This window comes from Engystomops pustulosus, chromosome 2 (genome assembly GCF_040894005.1).
Source record: "Engystomops pustulosus chromosome 2, aEngPut4.maternal, whole genome shotgun sequence".
NCBI classification, from domain to species: Eukaryota; Metazoa; Chordata; class Amphibia; order Anura; family Leptodactylidae; genus Engystomops; species Engystomops pustulosus.
This window is the reverse complement of record NC_092412.1, coordinates 93670741-93691516: the sequence shown is the minus strand read 5'-3', so window position 1 is coordinate 93691516 and position 20776 is coordinate 93670741. Positions and strand designations below refer to the sequence as shown.

At 39.3% G+C, this 20776-nt stretch overlaps 1 long non-coding RNA gene across 1 annotated transcript in view; it reads right to left on the bottom strand.

Moving 5' to 3' along the window:
- Nucleotides 1-1135: 1135 nt before the first annotated feature.
- Nucleotides 1136-20776, bottom strand: part of LOC140116562 (uncharacterized) — a 92280-nt gene continuing 72639 nt past the window's right edge. Inside the window, exon 3 of the long non-coding RNA XR_011852819.1 lies at nucleotides 1136-1462. This is a non-coding gene — a long non-coding RNA (uncharacterized lncRNA). The remainder of the gene's footprint in view (nucleotides 1463-20776) is intronic.

Below are 20776 nucleotides of genomic sequence, written 5' to 3'. Positions count from 1 at the left end.
ACCATTTTAAGGACACTACAGCCTTTTGATTTTTTAATTGAATTTTTATATTTTTTAACATGGCAAAAAAGTGGCCTTTTTTGAATTTGGGCAATATTACGGTGCTAAACACCAGGAAAAAACATTATTTTGATAGATCAGACATTTTGGCATGTGACAAAACATGTTTATGATTTTTACAGTTAATTTATATCCGTTATAGGGAAAGGGGGGTGATTAGAATTTTTGGGGTTTTTAATTTACATTTTCTTGTAACTTTATTTATCATTATTATTTTTTTTCAGACCCCCTAGGGTATTTTAACCCTAGATTGTCTGATTCATCCTACCATATACTGTCATACTACATCATGGTAGTGTATGAGGATTTTACACATCATCTATTACAATGTGCAAATTGCTAATGAGCTAAAATCAGACAACCACAGGTCTTTGTATAATCCAAGGCCATCATAGTAATAAATTGCCGCCCCCCGATGACTTCACAGGGGGCGGCGATTAGATCCAATATGGCGGCGCCCACACGCCACCGGGATTTAAATTTACTGGGTTAATACCTGCAATCGGTGCCAGCACCATCCATGGGTGCTACCGGTGGGTGTTTGCTGCAATATGCAGCAAATACCCACCTTGTATGGAGAGGGCTCAGCCTGTGAGCCCTCTCCATACACCCGGAGCTGACGTGTGACGTACAGATATGTCACAAGTTGCTAAGGGGTTACATAAATAATGACCATGTCTTAGCTGTGGGTTGCTAATCTTTTATCATTATACTCTCTATAGAAAACTTTGTTAAGAGTTGTTTATTGCCTTCCATAACCCAATTGTGTAACCCAACTGTTCTTCCTTAAATGAGATTAATAGTGCCATGACTTGCAGGTTCAGGTTTTTGATATTCTTTGATCCAGATTCTTTAAGCAAACAAATTAGCAGGAGTTATAAACAAGCATAGTTTATTTCTTCTGTACCTAGGGCTGCCAAATAAATTAGACTCCACTTTATGCGCTCTAAGTAGTATATGTCCATGCATATAATTTTATTGTTCTACATCTGTCCATGCTGTGACAGCATCATAGTCAGTGAAATGTCATGATACTGAAGAATACAAGTAATACAGATATTGTATTTGTCAGCGTGAATGTACTTTACAATTGGGCTATTTTTAACCTTTTGGTCAAAACATCAACACATTTTTATATCAACTCTGTAGTGACAAAAACATTTTTCATTTTTTTACTTTATTGTATGTTAAATCTGTTTTGGACATCAGTGTTTTATTTTTGTGATATGACTGTGCTATTTAAATGCTATGATGTTGGCATGGGGAGAAAATGGACGTAGTGCTTGGCATTGCTGTCTTGCAGCACTGGGGTGCTGGGTTTGAAGTTAACTAAGTGCAAAACCTTTATGGAGTTTGTTTGTCCTGTGTTTTCACGGGTTTTCTTCGGGTGCTCTCTCCGATGCTGCAAAAACAAACAGAGAAGGTACACTAAGCATTATGTTGTATCATTAAAGTAAGAGAATTCCATAGAATAATATAATACAGTTTATGTATTGCTTAATATAAATGATAAGTAGAAAGTGAACATTGTATATTGTATGACCATAACCTTGTAATCTTATATCAACAAGTACATACATCTTTACAGTCCTTTACATTAATTTATCATTTTTATATAACTGAAATACTAAAAATATGTTGGACAAGAGCAAAGTGTTTTCTAGCTCAGCATTCTTGATGTATAGTGTACACGCCTCCATAATAATAATAATTATTCAAGTCCTGATCAATATGTCTTATCCCTTCCAGAGAGGGTTCTGTATGTAAACAGGTAACTCTGCATTGGCTATGGTCAGTAGTAGAGAACTAAATATTGCTGGACAATAAAGCAGTCATTTTAATGGTAAAGAAATAAACTTTATTTAAAGGTTTGCCACTAACAACACCAATATTGTACATACCCCAGTAAAGTTTGTCTGTTGTTTGTGGGAGCAGTGAGTCACGTCCCCCATCAGAAACAGATCTGGGTACTTCCTATAACATCCTGTTGCCTGTTACCTGATACACCGCCAGATAAAAGGGGCCATGCACCGCTGTTACTGTATGCATGCACCCTGCCTAAAAACCACTCCGATCTCAGTAGATAAATGCTGGAACTCAGGCAAGATAAACATAATCATGGGAAGATAATGGTATCAAGTTCTACGATTAGAAAATGATAACAGAATAGAAAAAAGTGAAATGTTTTGTTATATGGTTTAATAGGGTCAAAATAAAAATTGTGGACATATCTTACTAAGATCCCCACAGCAACAAGATTCACATAAAGGGACAAATTTACTAAGGGCCGGACGCCAATTTTCTGACGGACTTTGCACATTATTTTTAGTGCAAACTGCTTGTACAGGCATTTAAAAAGTGTCTGCGCCACATTTGTTTGGATGCAACTGTTTTGTGGGGCAGCTGCACTAGGCATAATGTGACAAAAATTAGGGGTGTTCCGATGCTCAGTTGGATAAAAATCTACCATCAAAATGAAGCATAATGAATCAGGGACAATTAATCATAGATCCAGGCACTGTGACTGTGGTAATATCCTTATATTTGATATCCATGGCCTCTTCCCTTTTAAAGTCAACTTTTAAAATTATGCAAATGAGCCTGAATGGCTCTATGGGTCTTACCAGAGCCCCTCAGTATTGCAGATTCACAATCTGTTACAATGAGCAGAACATGTCTCACCCAACCCCTGCTCTCTTCCTCTACCCTTCCTCTACCCTCTTAAGATTAAGAAATCTTAATAAATGTACATTGGTAAATTGTCTAATATTCTGCCCCCACACTTATATACACATTACAAAAACATGAGGTGACAACCCCTGTTCTATATTTGATGTCCTTCACATTAAATCCTATCATTTTCCTCATTTCTTTGTATACATGTATTATCTTTATGCATAAATTGTTATTGTTGAGAATCATGGAGTCATGGAGTCACTTTTGAAAAGCTGATTCCAGCTCTAGAAGTTGAATACATATGTGATATCTCAAAAACAAACCAGCAATACATATTTGTTTTGCATAAAATGGGACCTGCAGCAGTATGCTATTAACCTATTACAGCGATGGCTAACCTATGGCACTGGTGCCAGAGGTGGCACTCAGAGCCCTTTCTGTGGGCACTCAGGCCATCACCAGAGATGACTCCAGGTATCTTCCTGCAGTCCCAGACAGCCCAGGACTTGCTGTGCACAGAGCTATTTTAAAGTGACAGCTCTACCTGGGACTATTTTCTGCTTTATTGGTGTCCTCAGGAGCTGGTATCAATGAAAACCGTGACAGTGAAGGGAGTATAAATCACAAATTAAATTTCTGTCTTGGCACTTTGCGATAAATAAGCGGGTCTTTGTTGTAGTTTGGGCACTCGGTCTCTAAAAGGTTCGCCATCACTGACCTATTATGTGAAATCCCGCTGACAGGTTCCTTTAACTGTGATCCAACCACTTTGTTGCATGTGATGCATCTAATAACTATCAAAGTGATGGGTTTAATCTAGAATGGATACAAATGTCTTACTTGATAATTAATTTACTGTTACCTGTCTTAAAAATGGGGACAACATGAACTGAATACTGACATCTTATGAAGGGCAGCAAATTATATTGTACCACATTAGTAATTCCATGTAATCTTTTCAGTTTGGTAATACAATGTAAGAAGCACAAATCCAACATGTTATATACAATTTGTTCGTGCAGTTCTTACTTCTGTAATCTTAGATGTCATGTCATACAAATTATGTAAAAATGACTTTATTATTTCTAAGTTATGAAGGTAATGGTTAGTGTACAATATATCGTTTATAATGAACCTGTCACAATTACAGTTCGCAGACCTCTAGCCTAGTCACTTCCCAATATAGTATTGTTATTGCTTCCAGCAGGAGACGTTCCCTGTCAGACTAATTGATTAAATTAATGCTGTAGCTAATGAGGGTAGTTAGATGGCACCATACAGGGACAGGTCCTTTAGCAGCATTTTTTCTTATTATGGTAACTACCTCTTAGTTGAAGATACAAATCTATGAAACTGAGGCCCAAGGGGATGTGAAATGCTAATAAAAACAAGTTAATTTATATATGCACACTATATTATTGAAAAACAGCATGATAAAAAAGCAGTGTTACAATGACATCTATGGAGTGTGGAGCATAGCAAATGGGATATTTTGCTTTTTATGCACATTTTCTATTAATCATGTGTACTTATGGGCTACTTCTCTTATACAGCATTTCAGAACTCAATACTATATCCAACTGTACCAACATTTGCAGAAGGAAAGATCTGGTCCGCACATACACACTATATACAATGATCTAGGCAGCATTAACAAAGCAAATTTAAGGTTCCTAGTTATATTTTGATCAAATTGCATGAACCCACTAACTACTTAATGGTGACCTCATTTTAGTGGGTCAATAAAAACAGTTATTATTCACTAATACACATGACATCAGTAGCCATTTACCATCCTAGTAAGAAGGTCACACCTTGAAGTTTCATCGCTCCTATGCTGTACATATGATACACATGTACAGAGTTGAATTGGCCCACCAGTGTGGCAGTGAAAACACCAATGGACTGCCCAGATAGAGTTGAATAACAGGATGGTGCTATTAGCTCTCTACATCATCATTATACCCTTGTAGCTGTGATGGCAGGCGCAGAGTGAAGATGTCATCATCTGTCAGCATCACAGCACAGAGGAAGATAAGAAGAGGAGAGCTGCTGGGGAACAAGAACAGGTGAGTATGTGGTTTTATTTTCTCCTTGGGGACATTGACCAATTTGACAAGCTCTGTGCAGCGCTGCATAATCTGTGTGCACTATATAAATAAAGAATTATTATTATTATTTTAAAATTAATTTGAAATAAGGATAAGAGGTTGAGTGGGGGGGGCACAACATTTTAGGGTATAAGAGGGGCCACAGTTTTGGGGGTTTGAAAGTGGTCCCAAAATATGGGGGGTATAAGAGGGGGCCCACAAAATAGGGGCATATGAGCGGGAGCACACATTATGGCGGGAATATGAGAGGGGGCCCACATTATTTGGGTATGAAAGGGGGGCCCACATTATGAGGGGGCATAAGAGTGGGCCAAAATATGGGAGGGGTTATGAGAGGAGTAAAATATAGGGCATTTGAGAGGGGGCCAAAATATTGAGCGTATGAGAGGGGGCCCACAATTTTGCAAGTAAGAGGGGGGCTACAATATAAGGGAAAGATAAGAGAGGCTACAATATGAGGAGGAGGAAATGAGGGGCCACAATATGAAGAGGAGATAAGAGGGTGATAAGATGCCACAATATTATGGGGAGATGAGAGGTCACAATATGAGTCACAGTATGAGAAGGGACCAACATTTTGGGTTATGAGAGGGGAAAATATGGGGCTCGCAATTTGAGTGGTATGAGAGGGGGCTACAATATGAAGAAGAGATGAGATGGTCCACACTAGGAGGGTGAGATGAGGGGCCACCCTATGAGGGGGAGATGAAAGGCCACAATATGAGAGGGATATGAGAGAAGGCCACAAAATTAGTCACAATATAAGATGGGGCCCATATTATGGGGGGATATAAGAGGGGGCCAAAATATAGGGACAATATGACGGGAAAATATGAGGTATATGAAAGGTGGCCCCCAATTTGGGGGGTATGAGATTGGGTTGAAATATAAGGGACAAATATGAGGGTCCACAATATGAGAAGGAGATGAGAGGATCCACACTATGAGGGGAAGATGAGAGGGGGCCACAATATGAGGGGGAGATGAGAGTGGCCATAATATGAGGAGAAAATGAGATGATACAAAATAAGGGAGGGATGAGAGAGCCACAATGTGAAGGGGAGATGAAAGCAGCCCCAAAATGAGAGGGAGATGAGTGTCCATAATATGAGGCGGTGGGAAGATGAGGGGACACATTATGAGGGGGAAGTGAGAGGTAACAAGATAAGGGAAACGTGAGGTGGTCCACAATTTTTTAAGGGAGATGGCCACAATATGAGGAGGAAATTAGAGGACACAGTATGAGGGGGAGATGAAAGAAGCCACAATATGAGGGGGAGATGAGAGAAGCCACAATATGAGGGGCTACAATATCAGGGGGGGGGGTGAGAGGCCATAATATCAGGGGGGGGGTGAGTGGCCACAATATCAGGAGGAGATGAGGGGCCACAATATGAGGAGGAGGTGAGAGGTCACAATTTGAGGGATAGATGAAAGGTCACAATATGAGAGGGAGATGAGAGGAAGCCATAATATAAGAGACTGATGAGGGGCCACAATAGGAGCTGGCAGAGGCACCCATTGCTTTCAATAGGTCATTCCAATTTCTGGACCTTACACCCATGTTCACAAGATTGAATTACATTTTAGGTGCATCTGGGGAATCAACTCCCTGACGTCTGAATACAGATGTTAGGGGAAGAGATTCTCCAGAAGCACCTAAAATGCATTTTAAAACACAATTCAAGCACATCTTGTGCACATGATCTCAAGCTGCGTTCACATTATAGGTTTGCATTGCATTTTAAAATACATTGCAAACACACTGGCAAAAAGCAACTCAAAATCTGTGTTTTTACTATCATTAATACTGTGTGTTTTTGGGTGCATTTTCTCTGATGCATTTGCTCTCACTTTCAAAACGCAATGAAAGCGCATTCTATATTCGTAGCCTTAGAATATACAGGTAATATTTCCATGCAGCAGTAAATGGGTCCCCAGAATCATTTTTTGACCCTGCACTCGTATGTGTATGTTTGTGTACCAGAGGAAAGTATAGAGTGGAAGATTTTTTGTTTATGTTTTCATTTTCATTTCATTAGTATTAGGCTACATTCACACACATGTTTGGGGGACCTATAGAGCGGCACTGTCCCGCTCCGTAGCCTGGGAAAAGATAGGACATGTCCTATCTTTTCCCGTGATACGGCGCCGTGCGATGTATCTTCCTATGGAGAGGGGAGGGGGTGAGCAGCGCTCATCCCTTTCTCCTCTCCGCAGCACCGATGTATGCCCGCCGTACTACGCTATGGCGGGCATACATCGTGTGAATGTAGCCTTAGGTTAAAATTATTGTTTACTTTGGGGCATGACCTCCACAAATGGGGTGACTTCTCTTGCACAGTGTAACCTCTCTCCTATTCCCCTCAGGGTTTATTCAGACGAATGTAATGGGGAGCGATATCCAGTCACACCATTTGTGGACTGATATCAGTCCCCATTGACACTGTTAGAGATTTTTATCCAGGGCTCCAACAACCCTTCTTCAGTTGTAAGGTGATCTCCAAATTAATTACAGGGGAGGACAAGATGGCTTCCAGTACCTGGATGTAAGAGCATAACAGAAAGACACACACAGATCATAAGCTGCACTCAAATCACACTTTAATCCAAGCTCGCAGTCATGTATATAGAAAACAGAAATGCTTTACAAAGGACCTGTAAAGTTGATAAAACACTGAAATGCTAAAGTTTAGCTTAAATATACTGTAATCACCTCCCCTTAGGCTGTTTTATCCAAAATAGTGTTGCAATGCTTTAGGTTTTGTTTGTTCTAAAAACCTTGTTCTCAAGGTACCGGAATCTCTTTACCACTAAAAGTACTGTGACGGCTCCCCAGTAGTCAAAAGATGACCTTCAGGCAGGACAAGCAGACAGACTTCACAAAATGGTGTCTGAATCATGAGATGGCTGGAGAGAAATATGATATCTCTCACAACGCCTATGGCCCCCACTCTTGGTGTGGTGAACACACATTGGGGCACATTTACTAAGGGTCCCCGACTATTTCCATTTTTCTTTGCGCCCGTGATTGGATTTTGGTGCAATCGCGCTGACTTTCATGCGACACAAATTGGGGGCGTGGCCTTCAGACAACCAGACTGATTCGGACTAAGTGTGGGACTGAAAAATCAAATTGTGCCTCAAGACATGCACTCACATACACCGGGAAGAAGAAGGTGAACACCGGCGGACCTCCGCGGGGAAGTGAGACATGCCGGATATCGGGCGCACAATCTTGGTGAATCACATCGGACTTCATTCTCGTCGGAAACTCCAGAAAGGGGATCGTGAATGGACCTGGTAAGTAAATGTGCCCCATTGTCTCACTGCACAGTGACATGTCCTATATTACGGTGCCGACCCTGCGTTCCTCTATCCAGAGGGGTGAGGTGAGCAGTGCTCATCCCGCCTCACCTCCAGCTCCTACGGCTGGACGGGCGTAGGTTCGTGTGAATGTACCCTTAGTACTATTGTTTGGCTTGTCCACCTGGTAATGCTACCCCACTCTCCTTTCCCTCTTTCATTCCTTTCTTCCCTCTCTCTGCCTCCTCTAGTTGCACTTTTATGACATCCTTTTCTCCTAGTTACACCTTGGCTTTTGTGGCTTGTCAGCTCCATATATTGTTTACTTCAATTATTGCCCTCTCAAAATACTGTACTTTGGGTGCTGTGATGCACCTGGATTGTTATGCATTTGTTCTTGTGTTATTTGTATTTACTTTTCCATTTCATGTGCCTCAATAAATATTATTTTAATGAGTTGGTCCCTCACGCCTCTTGTTCCATATAATGATAATCTTTAATAATAAAATTCTGTGTCACTTTACAGATCATAGGGAAACATATACAAATAAAATAAGACATTACAGTAGAGTAACAACAGTCATATGAAACAATAGGAATGAGGGCCCTGCTCGCTACGGAATATGATGCCGCTATATAAATAAAGATTATTATTATTTGTATAAAAATAACAATTAAGAAAATCTTTTTTTCTGGGGTATTGTGAAAAGGAGCGTACAGCCACTAATAACTCTTCTCTAACATATACTTAGAAGGTTATCTGATTGCAGGATTCATTTATCCTTGGGGATTGCATGTAGTAAGGTTATCTCCCAGGGACACCAAAGAATGTGTGCGAACCTTCCACCTAGGCATTAGCAGTTTGTTTACCTAGGGCATTGTTTACTCTAGATTAACTCTGCCGATCATATACAAAGGAAAGACAACAGACAGTGATAGGCTGATGATAGCTATCAGCTTTACCATATTGTCTGCCTGGAAAAAAATGTGACCTTCTTTTTTTCTCACCAAGAGTCTACACATGTCTTGTGTTTGACCAAATAAAAACACACCATGACCTACAGAAGAAAGGAAAATGGTTTTCAATTAATTATAGACTTATCAAAGGAAACAAGGGATCACATGAAGGATTTTCTTAAAATTAGTATTTAATAATTGAAGAAATTATTATTGTATTTTAATATTTACTGAATGGCACAAAGAAGCTAATAAATGTATCATTCACCATTTTTATGTTTATTATGTGCACTATTTTATAATTTTACTTCACCTTTACTAACTGTTTCTTCTCCTGGTAAAAGATAGTGACACAACGCTATAAGGAATGACTGACCCTATGTTCCATCAATCAGTGGGGACCCTCAAAATCATTCTTATTTCAAGGCAACAGTGTTTATGCTGCTACTGTATACACCTTCATATACATATATCTCTCTCATTTACAGCGTCTTATATCAGTCTTGGTATCTAGAGAGAAAACAAGCTCTCATCTATCTTGTGATGGGATTGCAAGCAGACGTGTCATGCAGAATCTGTCTATTATCAGTGCTGACAGCAGACAGGGAAAAGTGTTAAGAATGCTGAGAGCTCAATGTAGGAGGAGGCTGACATTTTTGCCCACTATGTAAATAAAAGCTAAGCTCCTGTGATTGACCAAAAGTTTTAGCAATCCTTATCATATCAAAGTTCTGCCTTACAGCTGTGCATGGGATACACTGGCAAGTTTGAAACTAGGAATACAAGAAACACAATTACCAAGTAATATTCACATTAAGATAAATCTGTTTTAATCCAAATATCTAGTAAATGCATACCAAATAAATATCTCACAGTGAGATTCCTGTCTATACTTATCAGGCCTGTTGGGGGGGGGGGGGGCAGTATCAAACTAAGGGACAAGTGCAAAATTGCAACAATTATTGGAAGGGCCCAGAAGACAATTGGTTTACTGCTTACCCGTTTTGATGATATCTGGCATGATAGATGTTCCAATATATTTGCCACTATCACAAGTAATAAATCACACCCACTGTTCCCATTCATAGTGAATCAATGAAGCACTTTTAGTGAATGACAACGCCAAATAAACTGCCGTACCCAGAGGTTTCGGAACTCCTTTGTCCCAAAAGCAATTGAAAGGCACAAGAAATCAATTAGCTCCAACAAAACCAGATCTGCCTCCTGCCACCATTAGACCATACTGAGGATGACATCAACCCCTCCCTATCCTTACCCCTGAAACTCTTATTCCCATTGATTATATGCTTGTGTTCTGTCATTTATATGTAGTCCTGGCTCGGACAGTTTGTGTACAACCCAATTTACTGAAAGAGATCCATAAAGTTATATTGTATTATATTGTATTTAAAGGGGTATTCCAGGAATCAGCATAATTCATATACATGTGGGCACTCAAAATATAAGCTAATGTGTAATTAGTTGTAATTTAAAATTTTGCTTCCCTTAGCAGAAAAATGCTGGTGACATAGACTGTAATGAAGAATTAAAATGCTACTGGCCCTTTAATCAGTCCGTAAATTTCCTCCACGCGGTCCGTTGCAGGACAGAAGATGGCTGCTGGTCACATGTCCACATCACATGTCCTGTACCTGCCTAGGCAGGGTCATGTGATCACCACTACATTTGGCTGTAGTCAGTTGGTTGCAGTGCATCCAGTATGGTCAGTGTTGTGGTGATGGCAGTTACACATCATTACTATGGTAACAGAGCAAGAAAGTCTTGTACATCATCACTGGGAGCAGAGCATAAGAGGGAGGAGGAGTTACTGAGAACTAAAGGATCATGGAACTTGTAGTTTCCAGTGGCAGCCATCTTTGTGATAACTCCACCTACTTTAGAGAGGCCATAAATTTTGTAAATCATAAAATCAAATTATTTAAGCTCCGTTTTGTGACTAATGACATTGAGTATTGTTGTATTCATTTATTTATATCATCATGGGTTTTTGTGTCAGACGTTCATATTCCCGGAATACCCCTTTAAGTGCTGGGCAGGGGGTGTGATTGCCCAGGGTTCCAGAGTGGTGGGGTTCCTGCGCTTCCTCTCCTCCTCACTCCTGCAGCGGTCCAGTCAGTGAGAAGAGAAGAGGGCCAGGGCATGACATCACTGTGAGTATATGTGAGAAATATATGTTTGTGAAAATAAATGTTTATAATATTTTTTTAAAGGAAATTTATCATATAAAAACTTTAATTCATCTGCGTCTGTGTGAATGTATCATGCATGTTTTAGCAAGTGTGTGTACTTATGTAGGTCTACATGCATGTGTCCATTCATGCATGTGCCTGAATGAATTTCTATTATGTGCATGCTTCTGCATGTGTGTCTGCATGTATGTTTGCATGTCTTCTGTGCATGATGTCCTGCAGCAGCTGAGGTGTGTATTATGGGGTTCTGCAGCAGATGAGACATTTAGCTGAAATCTTTTTTCATAAAGACAACATGATCTACATGACTTGTTAGGGCATGTGGATACATATGGGTTCTCTATCAGACCTGTATAGTATAGATATCAATATTATATGATAGAATAATGGCATAACATTGCATTACATATATACAATGTTACACAAAGGCACCGCACTAAGCTTTATAACTCATAAACATATGTAGATTCTGTGTTATGCTATGTTCTCCCTGCTATATACAAGGGGCCTTACAGCATAATTTTGTCGTAACAAAACTTTTTATTTAAACATTTATTTGCTGAACCGCAAATTGGAGTTCCAGGTTTCTTTTAGTTCCAGTTAGTTTGGTTTTCCATATTTGATCTGAAAAGGAGAACAAGCCACACAAAATATACCTTCTAGAATGTGTGAGTCATTTTTTGCTTGGGGTAAAAAGACAATAACCATGCAGACACATTACAGCAATTTAGAAAAAGACACTACTATACAATATGACTATTCACATAATGCAAAAAAGGTTTTCCGAAGACATTTTTGCATGGTTCTTAGCTATGGCCCTGTTGCCATAAATTGTGTATGATCATTAAAACATATACAGTGTTCCATTTGTTATGTATTAGGGAGCGTTACGATTCATTATTCATTCTCAACAAGAAGGGAAGTCACAGAACAACTTGCAGGTGATTCTAATTTAGCAAGATAACATAATAGCTGTGTATCCACATTTCTGTTTAACTCCTTAATGGCTAATCCCCCTGTTAAGATCCGGAATATACACATGATTTGTAGGAGGCTGTTCTCCAATAATGATGCAGTAATGTGAAAGTGTAAGGTTATGAGGGAGGTGATCACCTTAATGTGAGCTGTAAAGAATAGACAGACAGCGTTTTGGCAAACTGTATTGATTCACTGTATGTGTCATTTGCTCCCTGAATAGTTTGCATTCCCATGAATTCATCAATTTTTGTCCTGAACTACAACCCAATAGCACAGACTCTAAAGGTATTGTTCACCACATACTTGTATAGTTGATTATATTCCAAGCCTACATTTCCAAACTTTACATGAAACACATTTTACTGTGTGAAAGACTCAAAATAAAAGTATGCACTTAAATCCTTTCACAAATTTCTAGAAGAGAAAAATAAAACAGAAACATCTGGTTAAAAAGTTTGCATTTGTTGAAATATACACTACAGTATATATATATGTGTGTATTTGTCTTGCTTCTGTTTATGTTCAAGTGTAAAACAAAGTATACAGAATGCATTAAATATAAACAATGCATTAAATATATGTATAATGTCTAAGATCTGATAAGTAAATCTTATAAAATCAGTTCAAAGGCTTTAGGCTGGATAAGCGTTTTTTGTATTGTTTTCATTGGCATTGTGCACTTTTTTTTGCAGCCAGATTTACTTTAGTCTGCATACAAAGTATTTTGATATGTTTTTTAAAAAAATATATATTCTTAAACTTTGTAAAGTGCTACAGAATTTGGTGCTGCTACATAGACAAAGATTATTATTATTATAAAGTTAGTGATGTTTACTTTTGTCTGATCAATCATCCTTTTCCATATGCCCTATTTGTATTGCAACATATAAGCTTCATAACAGTGGCTCCCGGCCTGGTCCCTTCTTACCCCCAAGTATTGAACCACTAACAAGCAGGTCATCTCACTTTGGTCACCATAATACATGAAGGGAATTAATTTAAAGGAAATCTACCATCACAATCCAGCGTGATAAACCATTGACACTTTTCCGTAGATCCGGGCACTGTGATTGTGGTAATCTTGTTACATTTGTTATTCATAAACTTTTGTAATTATGCTAATTATCTTCCCTCTGCCTATGTAATCTAGTAGCAGCAGGAAGTGCAGAGGAAAAGGAGACTTTCACCTCCCATTGTAACAGCCCATGAATCTGCAGCACTGATAGGCTCTGGAAACACCCACTAGAGCCCCTCAGGCTCATTAGAATAATTCTATAAGTCTATTTTACAAAAAAAGGAGGTCATGGATACCAGATTTACAAAGATTTCCACAATCACGGTGCCTGGATCTATCAGTATCCCTGGTTTATAATGATAGATTTTGATGGTAGATTTTTCTTAAGTGACAAAATATACCATAACTATACTACCAATATACCTTTACCTATTTTTACAAAGATAGAAAAAGCATAGAAATGGAAAATAGATTCCAATATGTTATAACAACGCCAAGAATCAGGGTAGCTGAAGACCATGGCAGCTCACAGAGAGAAAGTCTTCATAAGGCTGACACCTGCTTTACATGGATTAAAGACCTGGGAGTGATTGTCTGGCCCTCAGGATATCAACCTGGAAATCTTATTGAGGTTGAATGGGAGGGTTAATGGGGTGACAAAGACTGCAGTCAGCTTTAATCATCACCATTGGAACAGATGCCCCATGGTCAGTCACAACTGGAAGCCTAAGGTGGTCACAGTCATATGTCTGCACAATATTCAGCAGGACACAGAACCTGCAGATGATGGACGTGTACAGTCTGGCATTTTGAATTAAGGGGTTAAATTCATGGAAAAATGTAATCTATACGATAGATAAATAGATAACTGCATGAATCAAAATAATCACTGCACGTCTTTGCATTTTATTTACGTGTCTCTCAGTTATAGACGCTATTCATAGAAACGCATCATTTTTATCTCTGGGAAGTGTAATTAGGTTAAAGAGTGACATGAAAAGAAATGTCTTAATTGGAAGTGTTCGTTAAAATGACATCTTCTTCAAGTGGCATCAATGACAAGCGTTATAAAGATACAATTTGTGTAAGATGAGAAGGATCCTTTGTTTATTTAACCCATTCTTTCTAGAAGGAGGACTTAGTAACTTAAGCTTTATCCTTTCTTATAAACACATTTTCTTTGAAAAGAGCTCTCTTTTATTTATGCTGTGGATTGCTGCCTGGGGCGCTTCAGCTTATTCTATTTGCTTGATTTAAATCCCATTTGGTGGAAGTGGTTTCTTAAGTGTTCCTAATCACAGTCACATGCAATGGCCACATCCCCCTTTCATGTCTCACCCTCAGAAAGAAGCCTCCAGCTAGCAGGAAACAGTCTGAGTGTTTCAGTCACGCTGGATAGGGCAAAAGGTGGGACACGCAAGGAACAAAAAAATACAAGTCTTTAAACCATTAACTAATACCACTCTTAGCTGCCAAGCATACCAGTCTACAAAGATATTACAGGAATGCCTCTAGTCTTAATATGGCCATGTATAAACTCATGTCCAATGTAAACCACCAAGCATTAGGGACCGCGCGCCACACAAAGAACGAAGCAAAATCATTGTAATTCATAGCAATTATGAAAATGTAGCACAAAAGCGCAACTATAGAATTGATTTACCACTTGTAGATCTTGGTTTGGAATTTCTTCTATCATAGAATTCAAGCAGGAAGCATAAGTTGCCCATGGAAATATGAAAATTGAGGTTTAGTTGTGACGTTATTGTAATGTGTTTGCTAAAGAATAACTCTTTTGTTGTAGTAATAATTCATAAAGCTGGATGGAAAAAGTTTAAGCAGAGGACTCTTCACATTTAGTTAAATTTTATTTTATCTAGTACCCACCCAATATGATAATTTTATGCCAGCAGTAGCAAGGCCTAATAGGGCCATTGGGCAAGACCACACTGGCAAATGCTCCACTGTTACTCAAGTATGACTGCTGAGTACTGCCCTTCCATGGGCAATAGTCAACTTCCCTGTTTTAATGTTACCTGCTGTGGGGAAATGTCTGCAACTGCTCCTTCACTGTATTTCACATACATTACACTGAGGAGTGACGAAAAGTGTCTATGTAGAGCTAACAGGAAAAGAATGTCAATCACTGTAGTACTTGAGGGCTATATATGGGTGTATGTATTGGATGAACCATACATTCAATACAAATCTGGAATTTTTCAGGCACAGAATTGAATTTGTAAAAATTAATAGCAAAATAGGAACTTTTAATGAAAATTCTGTGTTTCGAGGACTGAAGGGGGTTATATACCAATATTCCAGGACAATTGGAGAAATACTGTTTCAGATCCAGATTTGAATCAAGTCTTATGAAAATTTGGCAAAGCTTCTATTACTTGGATCTTTGATGATTTGCTTATTTCTGATGTGGGGCTATATTAGAGACGCAATGGTGCACTTTCTACCACAGCCCTGCCACTTGGAACGTGCAGACGCCTTGGCTCTGAAACTAAAAGAATTTAACTAATTTTGGAATTTAGACAGTGCTTTCTCTCTAGCAGGCTGCATTTGTTTTAAAATCTCCTTTTTTGGAGGGTTTTGGGAACTGCCAAAATCTTTTGGCATTGAATCACAGTTGGGACTGTTCTTTTGAAATGTACTATATTTATTTACTATAAAATACATTTTTAGCAAGAAAAAATCTTGCTAAAAAGTCCCTGCATCTTATATTCCAAAGGTCAGATGTATCCAGCTCTGCCAGACCCTGTACCACTGTAATAGAGATTGGGTGAAGCGCTAAAAAAGCATTCCATCCGGTCTCCAAGAGAGGAGTGTCTCTGCACCACTCTCTCCCTCTCCTAACTTACTGACAGTAAGCTTACTCATCATGTGTCATCTCAAGTCACATGACCTGGGAAATAGGGCTCTGATGTTATGAGCTGCCTGTGCTCTGCAGCTACAAATTGTAAGTAGCTGGGCAGTTGAAGGAGAAAGGAGGGCAATGTTATAGAGGGGATAAAGAGCAGATAGGGGGCAGTGGAGTTATTAAATATAGGGGCATAAAAGATGATGCTACATGTATGTGTTTTGGGATGTGGGGAGGGGGAGCTTACAGGATGGGGTGCTCAGGGTATGAAGGGGCTGTAGTAATTCTAAGTGGTTGAGAACTAATGGTGTGTGTGTGGAGGGGTAGGTGTAATATAGCTGAGCTGTGTGTGTTTGTGCAGAGATGTAGCAAAGCATGTTACATAGACGTTATAGGAGCTATGTGTGAAATTTAATTTTTCTGATGTTCAAATATGTATCTTACAGTAAGAATCTTATAGTCTGAAAATATGGTCATTTTTTATTCATTGATATTGTATTATTTTAATATATATTTGAGGCAAAACTGTACTGATATATTACCAATATGCTTACATATGACAAAGGGACACTCATTTGGCATACATCTGGCTAATGATAGCCTGTGGGCGCATTAGACTTATATGTCAGGAGAACTGACCCCAAACACAGTGTGACTGTTAAAGCAGGGTTCCGGGGTGTATTTTTGCTCATAAACACCAAGTTGGGAATACTTTACATTAACGTGTTTGTAATGCTATACATGAATGCTAGAAGTGATTAGGTCTATGTTTGGATTCCCCTCCAGGACCAATTACCAGATGTAAATTTATGCATAGACACTGAGAAAAATTATTAGTGTGGATTGATTACTAGAAACCCAGCTCATATGTGAAACATATGTAACAGGACTTTATTTGTAAGCTCCCCATACGTTATTTTCCCATAACTTTTCAATTTACTCAAACACTTCCATACTACTGCAAGACACAGACTGGTTAATAAATATCAGCATCATTTACATTTCACATATCTCACAGGTTAATAGAATACTCCTGGATAGAGACATGGTTACTTTTCATTTTAACAAGGCCTGACTGTTTTTATAGTCCCTGAAACAGCTGTATCTACTGAATCAACATGCTCTGGTGTATTGCTTGGATTCTTTCCAGTTGCATTCTGGGATTTGTGGTCTTCATCTACGAGCTTGTAAAAGTAATTACTCATAAATATTTTTTACATAGCACTGAAAAGGCAGAATATGGCAAATATAATTTACATATCCCATTCTCATCTCCATGTGTGCACCAATATGGACAGGAAATAGTTAAAGGATGGCTAAACAAATTTTTATTTTAGGACATTGTTATACAATTTGGCAACAAATAATTATGGTTTGTAATACAAATGTACTTTCTTATATACATTTCAAATAAAATCCTCACTATGTCCGCAGCTTTCTTCAGTGAATACAAACATTCCTGTTTATACATTGCAAAAAATAATTTGAGAACTGTTGGTTATAATAGAGATACACTGGGGCTTATTTACTAAGGGTCCCGCGGCCGCATTTCCGTCAGGTTTTCCCGGGGTTCCCTGGGTTTTCGGGGATCGCTCTGCTGGGACAGGTATTTAGAAGGCGATTGTGTTGCACACAATCGAATTGTGTCGCAATCACGCCGACTTTCATGTGTCACAAATCGGGGGGTGGGCCGTCGGACAATTCGCCGAATTCAGACAAACCGCGGGATTTAACTTCAAAATTGTGTTGCAAGCCAAGCACTTACGCACAGGGAGGAAGATGGTGAACTCCGGGGGACCTGAGCGGGGGAGCGACACATGCAGGATATCAGGCACACGATCTTAGTAGATCGCGCCAGACTGCCTGATCGTCGGACACTCTGGACCTCGTAAACTCAAGCTGCGGGGTAAGTAATTGTGCCCCACTGTTTTATTGTACCTACTAATGTGAACCTTTAGAGGTAAAACTACAATATCCAGACCAAGAATTTATGCACAACATTACATGAAAAAATGGTATAGATTCATTGTTGTGTGTTACATCTTTTGATGGACATGGGAACTTTAGAGTACAGTAGCCACATAAAGATACCCATTGAAGAAAATTTGTTCAAAATTATGCCCATTTTAAATACGGAAAAGTTCAGATTTCATGATGGATGTATAAAGTCAGAATTGAATTTTGTAAAATTTGATATTCATTTATAGATTTTTAACATATTCACAAACCAACAAACAATAAGGAAAAAAAGTATAAAGCATCTGCACAGGATACCTGCTCTATAGACGAGATGAGGTCTTTATCTAGCACAGCTGAGTGTATTTTATTGGTTAGGTGAGATAGCAGAGCTCAGTATGTCATTGTCTTAAATCCATATCATGACTCTGATCTGTCTCATCTCTATTTTTCTATGTGTTAGATATTTGTAGAAACACCAGAAGCTAAATCAGTGGGGCATATTTAGTTACCCGTCTGACGGAGTTCAGTGCTGCGATTCACTAAGATCGTGCATGTGTCTCTTCCCCTCTCAGGTCCAACAGAGTTCACCATCTTGTTCCTGGTGCATGTAAGTGCATTGTATTGTGACACATTTTGAAAGTTAAATTCCGCGCTCAGTCCGAATCAGCTGGATCATCCTACGGCACGGCCCACAATTTGTGTCGCATGGAAGCAATCCCAGTGCAGACACCTGTTAAAAATACCTGTCCAAGCCGTGCAATCCCTGAAAACGGTGCAAAGTCTAACCAAAGTGTGATCTGCAAACCCTTAGTAAATGATCCCCAATGTGTAGCTAAACCCTGTCCCCTAAACACATTATCAGCACACAGCATCTCAGGCAGAAACATAGCACAGAGGAATCGGCAAGTGTCTGCTCAGCTATTGCTCACCCACACTGCTGAATCCCACACCGAGCAGCTAATGCTCTGATAGGACCAAAAGCAGCAATGAAACTATGTAATGTAATAAAGATATGAGAACTTTTTGTCATGGACAACCCCCCCCCCTCCCAAATATCGCCATTTCATAGAATAGAAGCCTCAGTATGTCTTCACTATAACATAACAGTGAACAGTAATTTTCTGATTGCATTACATGTGGTTGGATCACAACTTGTGTCACCGATTATTCACTAGTGACTGAACATTGACTATTATAGTATTCAATGCACCCTGAAGCTGAAAGTCTAATGATGCCCAACTTTTTAACAGTTTTAACTCATAGATGAAAGATCTCAGTTTACATTGCAAACTTGTTAAAGGAGTATTCCCACAAAAGCAAAATGCTTGGAAATACTCATAATAACTAAATAAAAATATTCCACAATTTGATGTCATTAACAAAAATGCAGCCTTTTACAGATATTTTTTTAACTGATGTTGTACATTTTGGTTGCACCTAGATCTGACCACATATTCAGTCCTGACTATGGTCTTGCAGGTCCTTCTCTCTTTTCGGACTCCCATGTGAACGTGCACAGTGTGTTCCCTCTTCCTCTCTATGCCGGCTCATACAGCTGATGTACCTGCGGATCAGCACTGGTCACCTCACTGCCCCTCAGGGCGCGTTCACATGATGCGTTGCATCATGTTTTTTTTATGTGTTTTTGACGAATTCCAAAGGCACTGTCCTTTTCTGCCTTGTGCCTCCTCTGTTTCTCACTCACGGTATCCATCTCTGTCTAGGCTTTGGTCCACCCCTGGGCCCTTGTGTTGTGTTAGTAAATGCAGCACAAGCTCCGTGTGACCACATCCTTATGCCCTACTCTACTTCCTGTGCACTGAGGATGAGACAGCAGTCATCTAGCAATGTGCAGGTAAGATGCACCGCAATGTGTATTGTGGTGGTGATGTATGGGTACGGTGTTCTGCAGTGTCCATGCTACGACTGGTGATGATGTGTGGGTGAGATGCTCTGCAGTGTGCATGCTGAGACTGGTGGTGATGTGTGGGTGAGATGCTCTGCAAAGAGTATAAAAAAGAAAAACGAGAGATGCAGGGGGGAACTATTAAAGGTCTTTGTGCAACAAATATGGAGCGGGCGAAATGCATAAGCCCTTAGGAGACATAAAACATATTTGGGCAGATTTATCAAGTGTCTGAAAGTCAGAATATTTCCAGTTGCCCATGGCAACCAATCACAGCTCAGCTTTCATTTTACCAGTGCTCATGAATATTTTAAAGGGGAGCTGTCATTGGTTGCCATGGGCAACTGGAAATATTCTGACTTTCAGACACTTGATAAATCTGCCCCATTGTTTACAGTCTTCAGTGTGGTGCTCAAACTTATGACAGAAAGTTCATATGCAACATCTTCGAGACGTATAGAAGGAAAAAGTTGGCACTCACCACCTCTCGTAAAAATTCTTTCTTTATTAATCCATTAAAAACTTGGCATACACAACGGGGAGGGTAACTGGAAGGGATGCGTACAGGGACGAATCGTTTCATGCTTAACCTAGCGATTCATCTTGCCTGTATACTGCAATAAAATGTATATTCTTCTATAAGCCTGCATGACACATACTTTTCTTGTATTCTATGGTTATCTATTTAATGGGGCACATTTACTTACTACAGTCCTGCTGGAGTTCACCGAA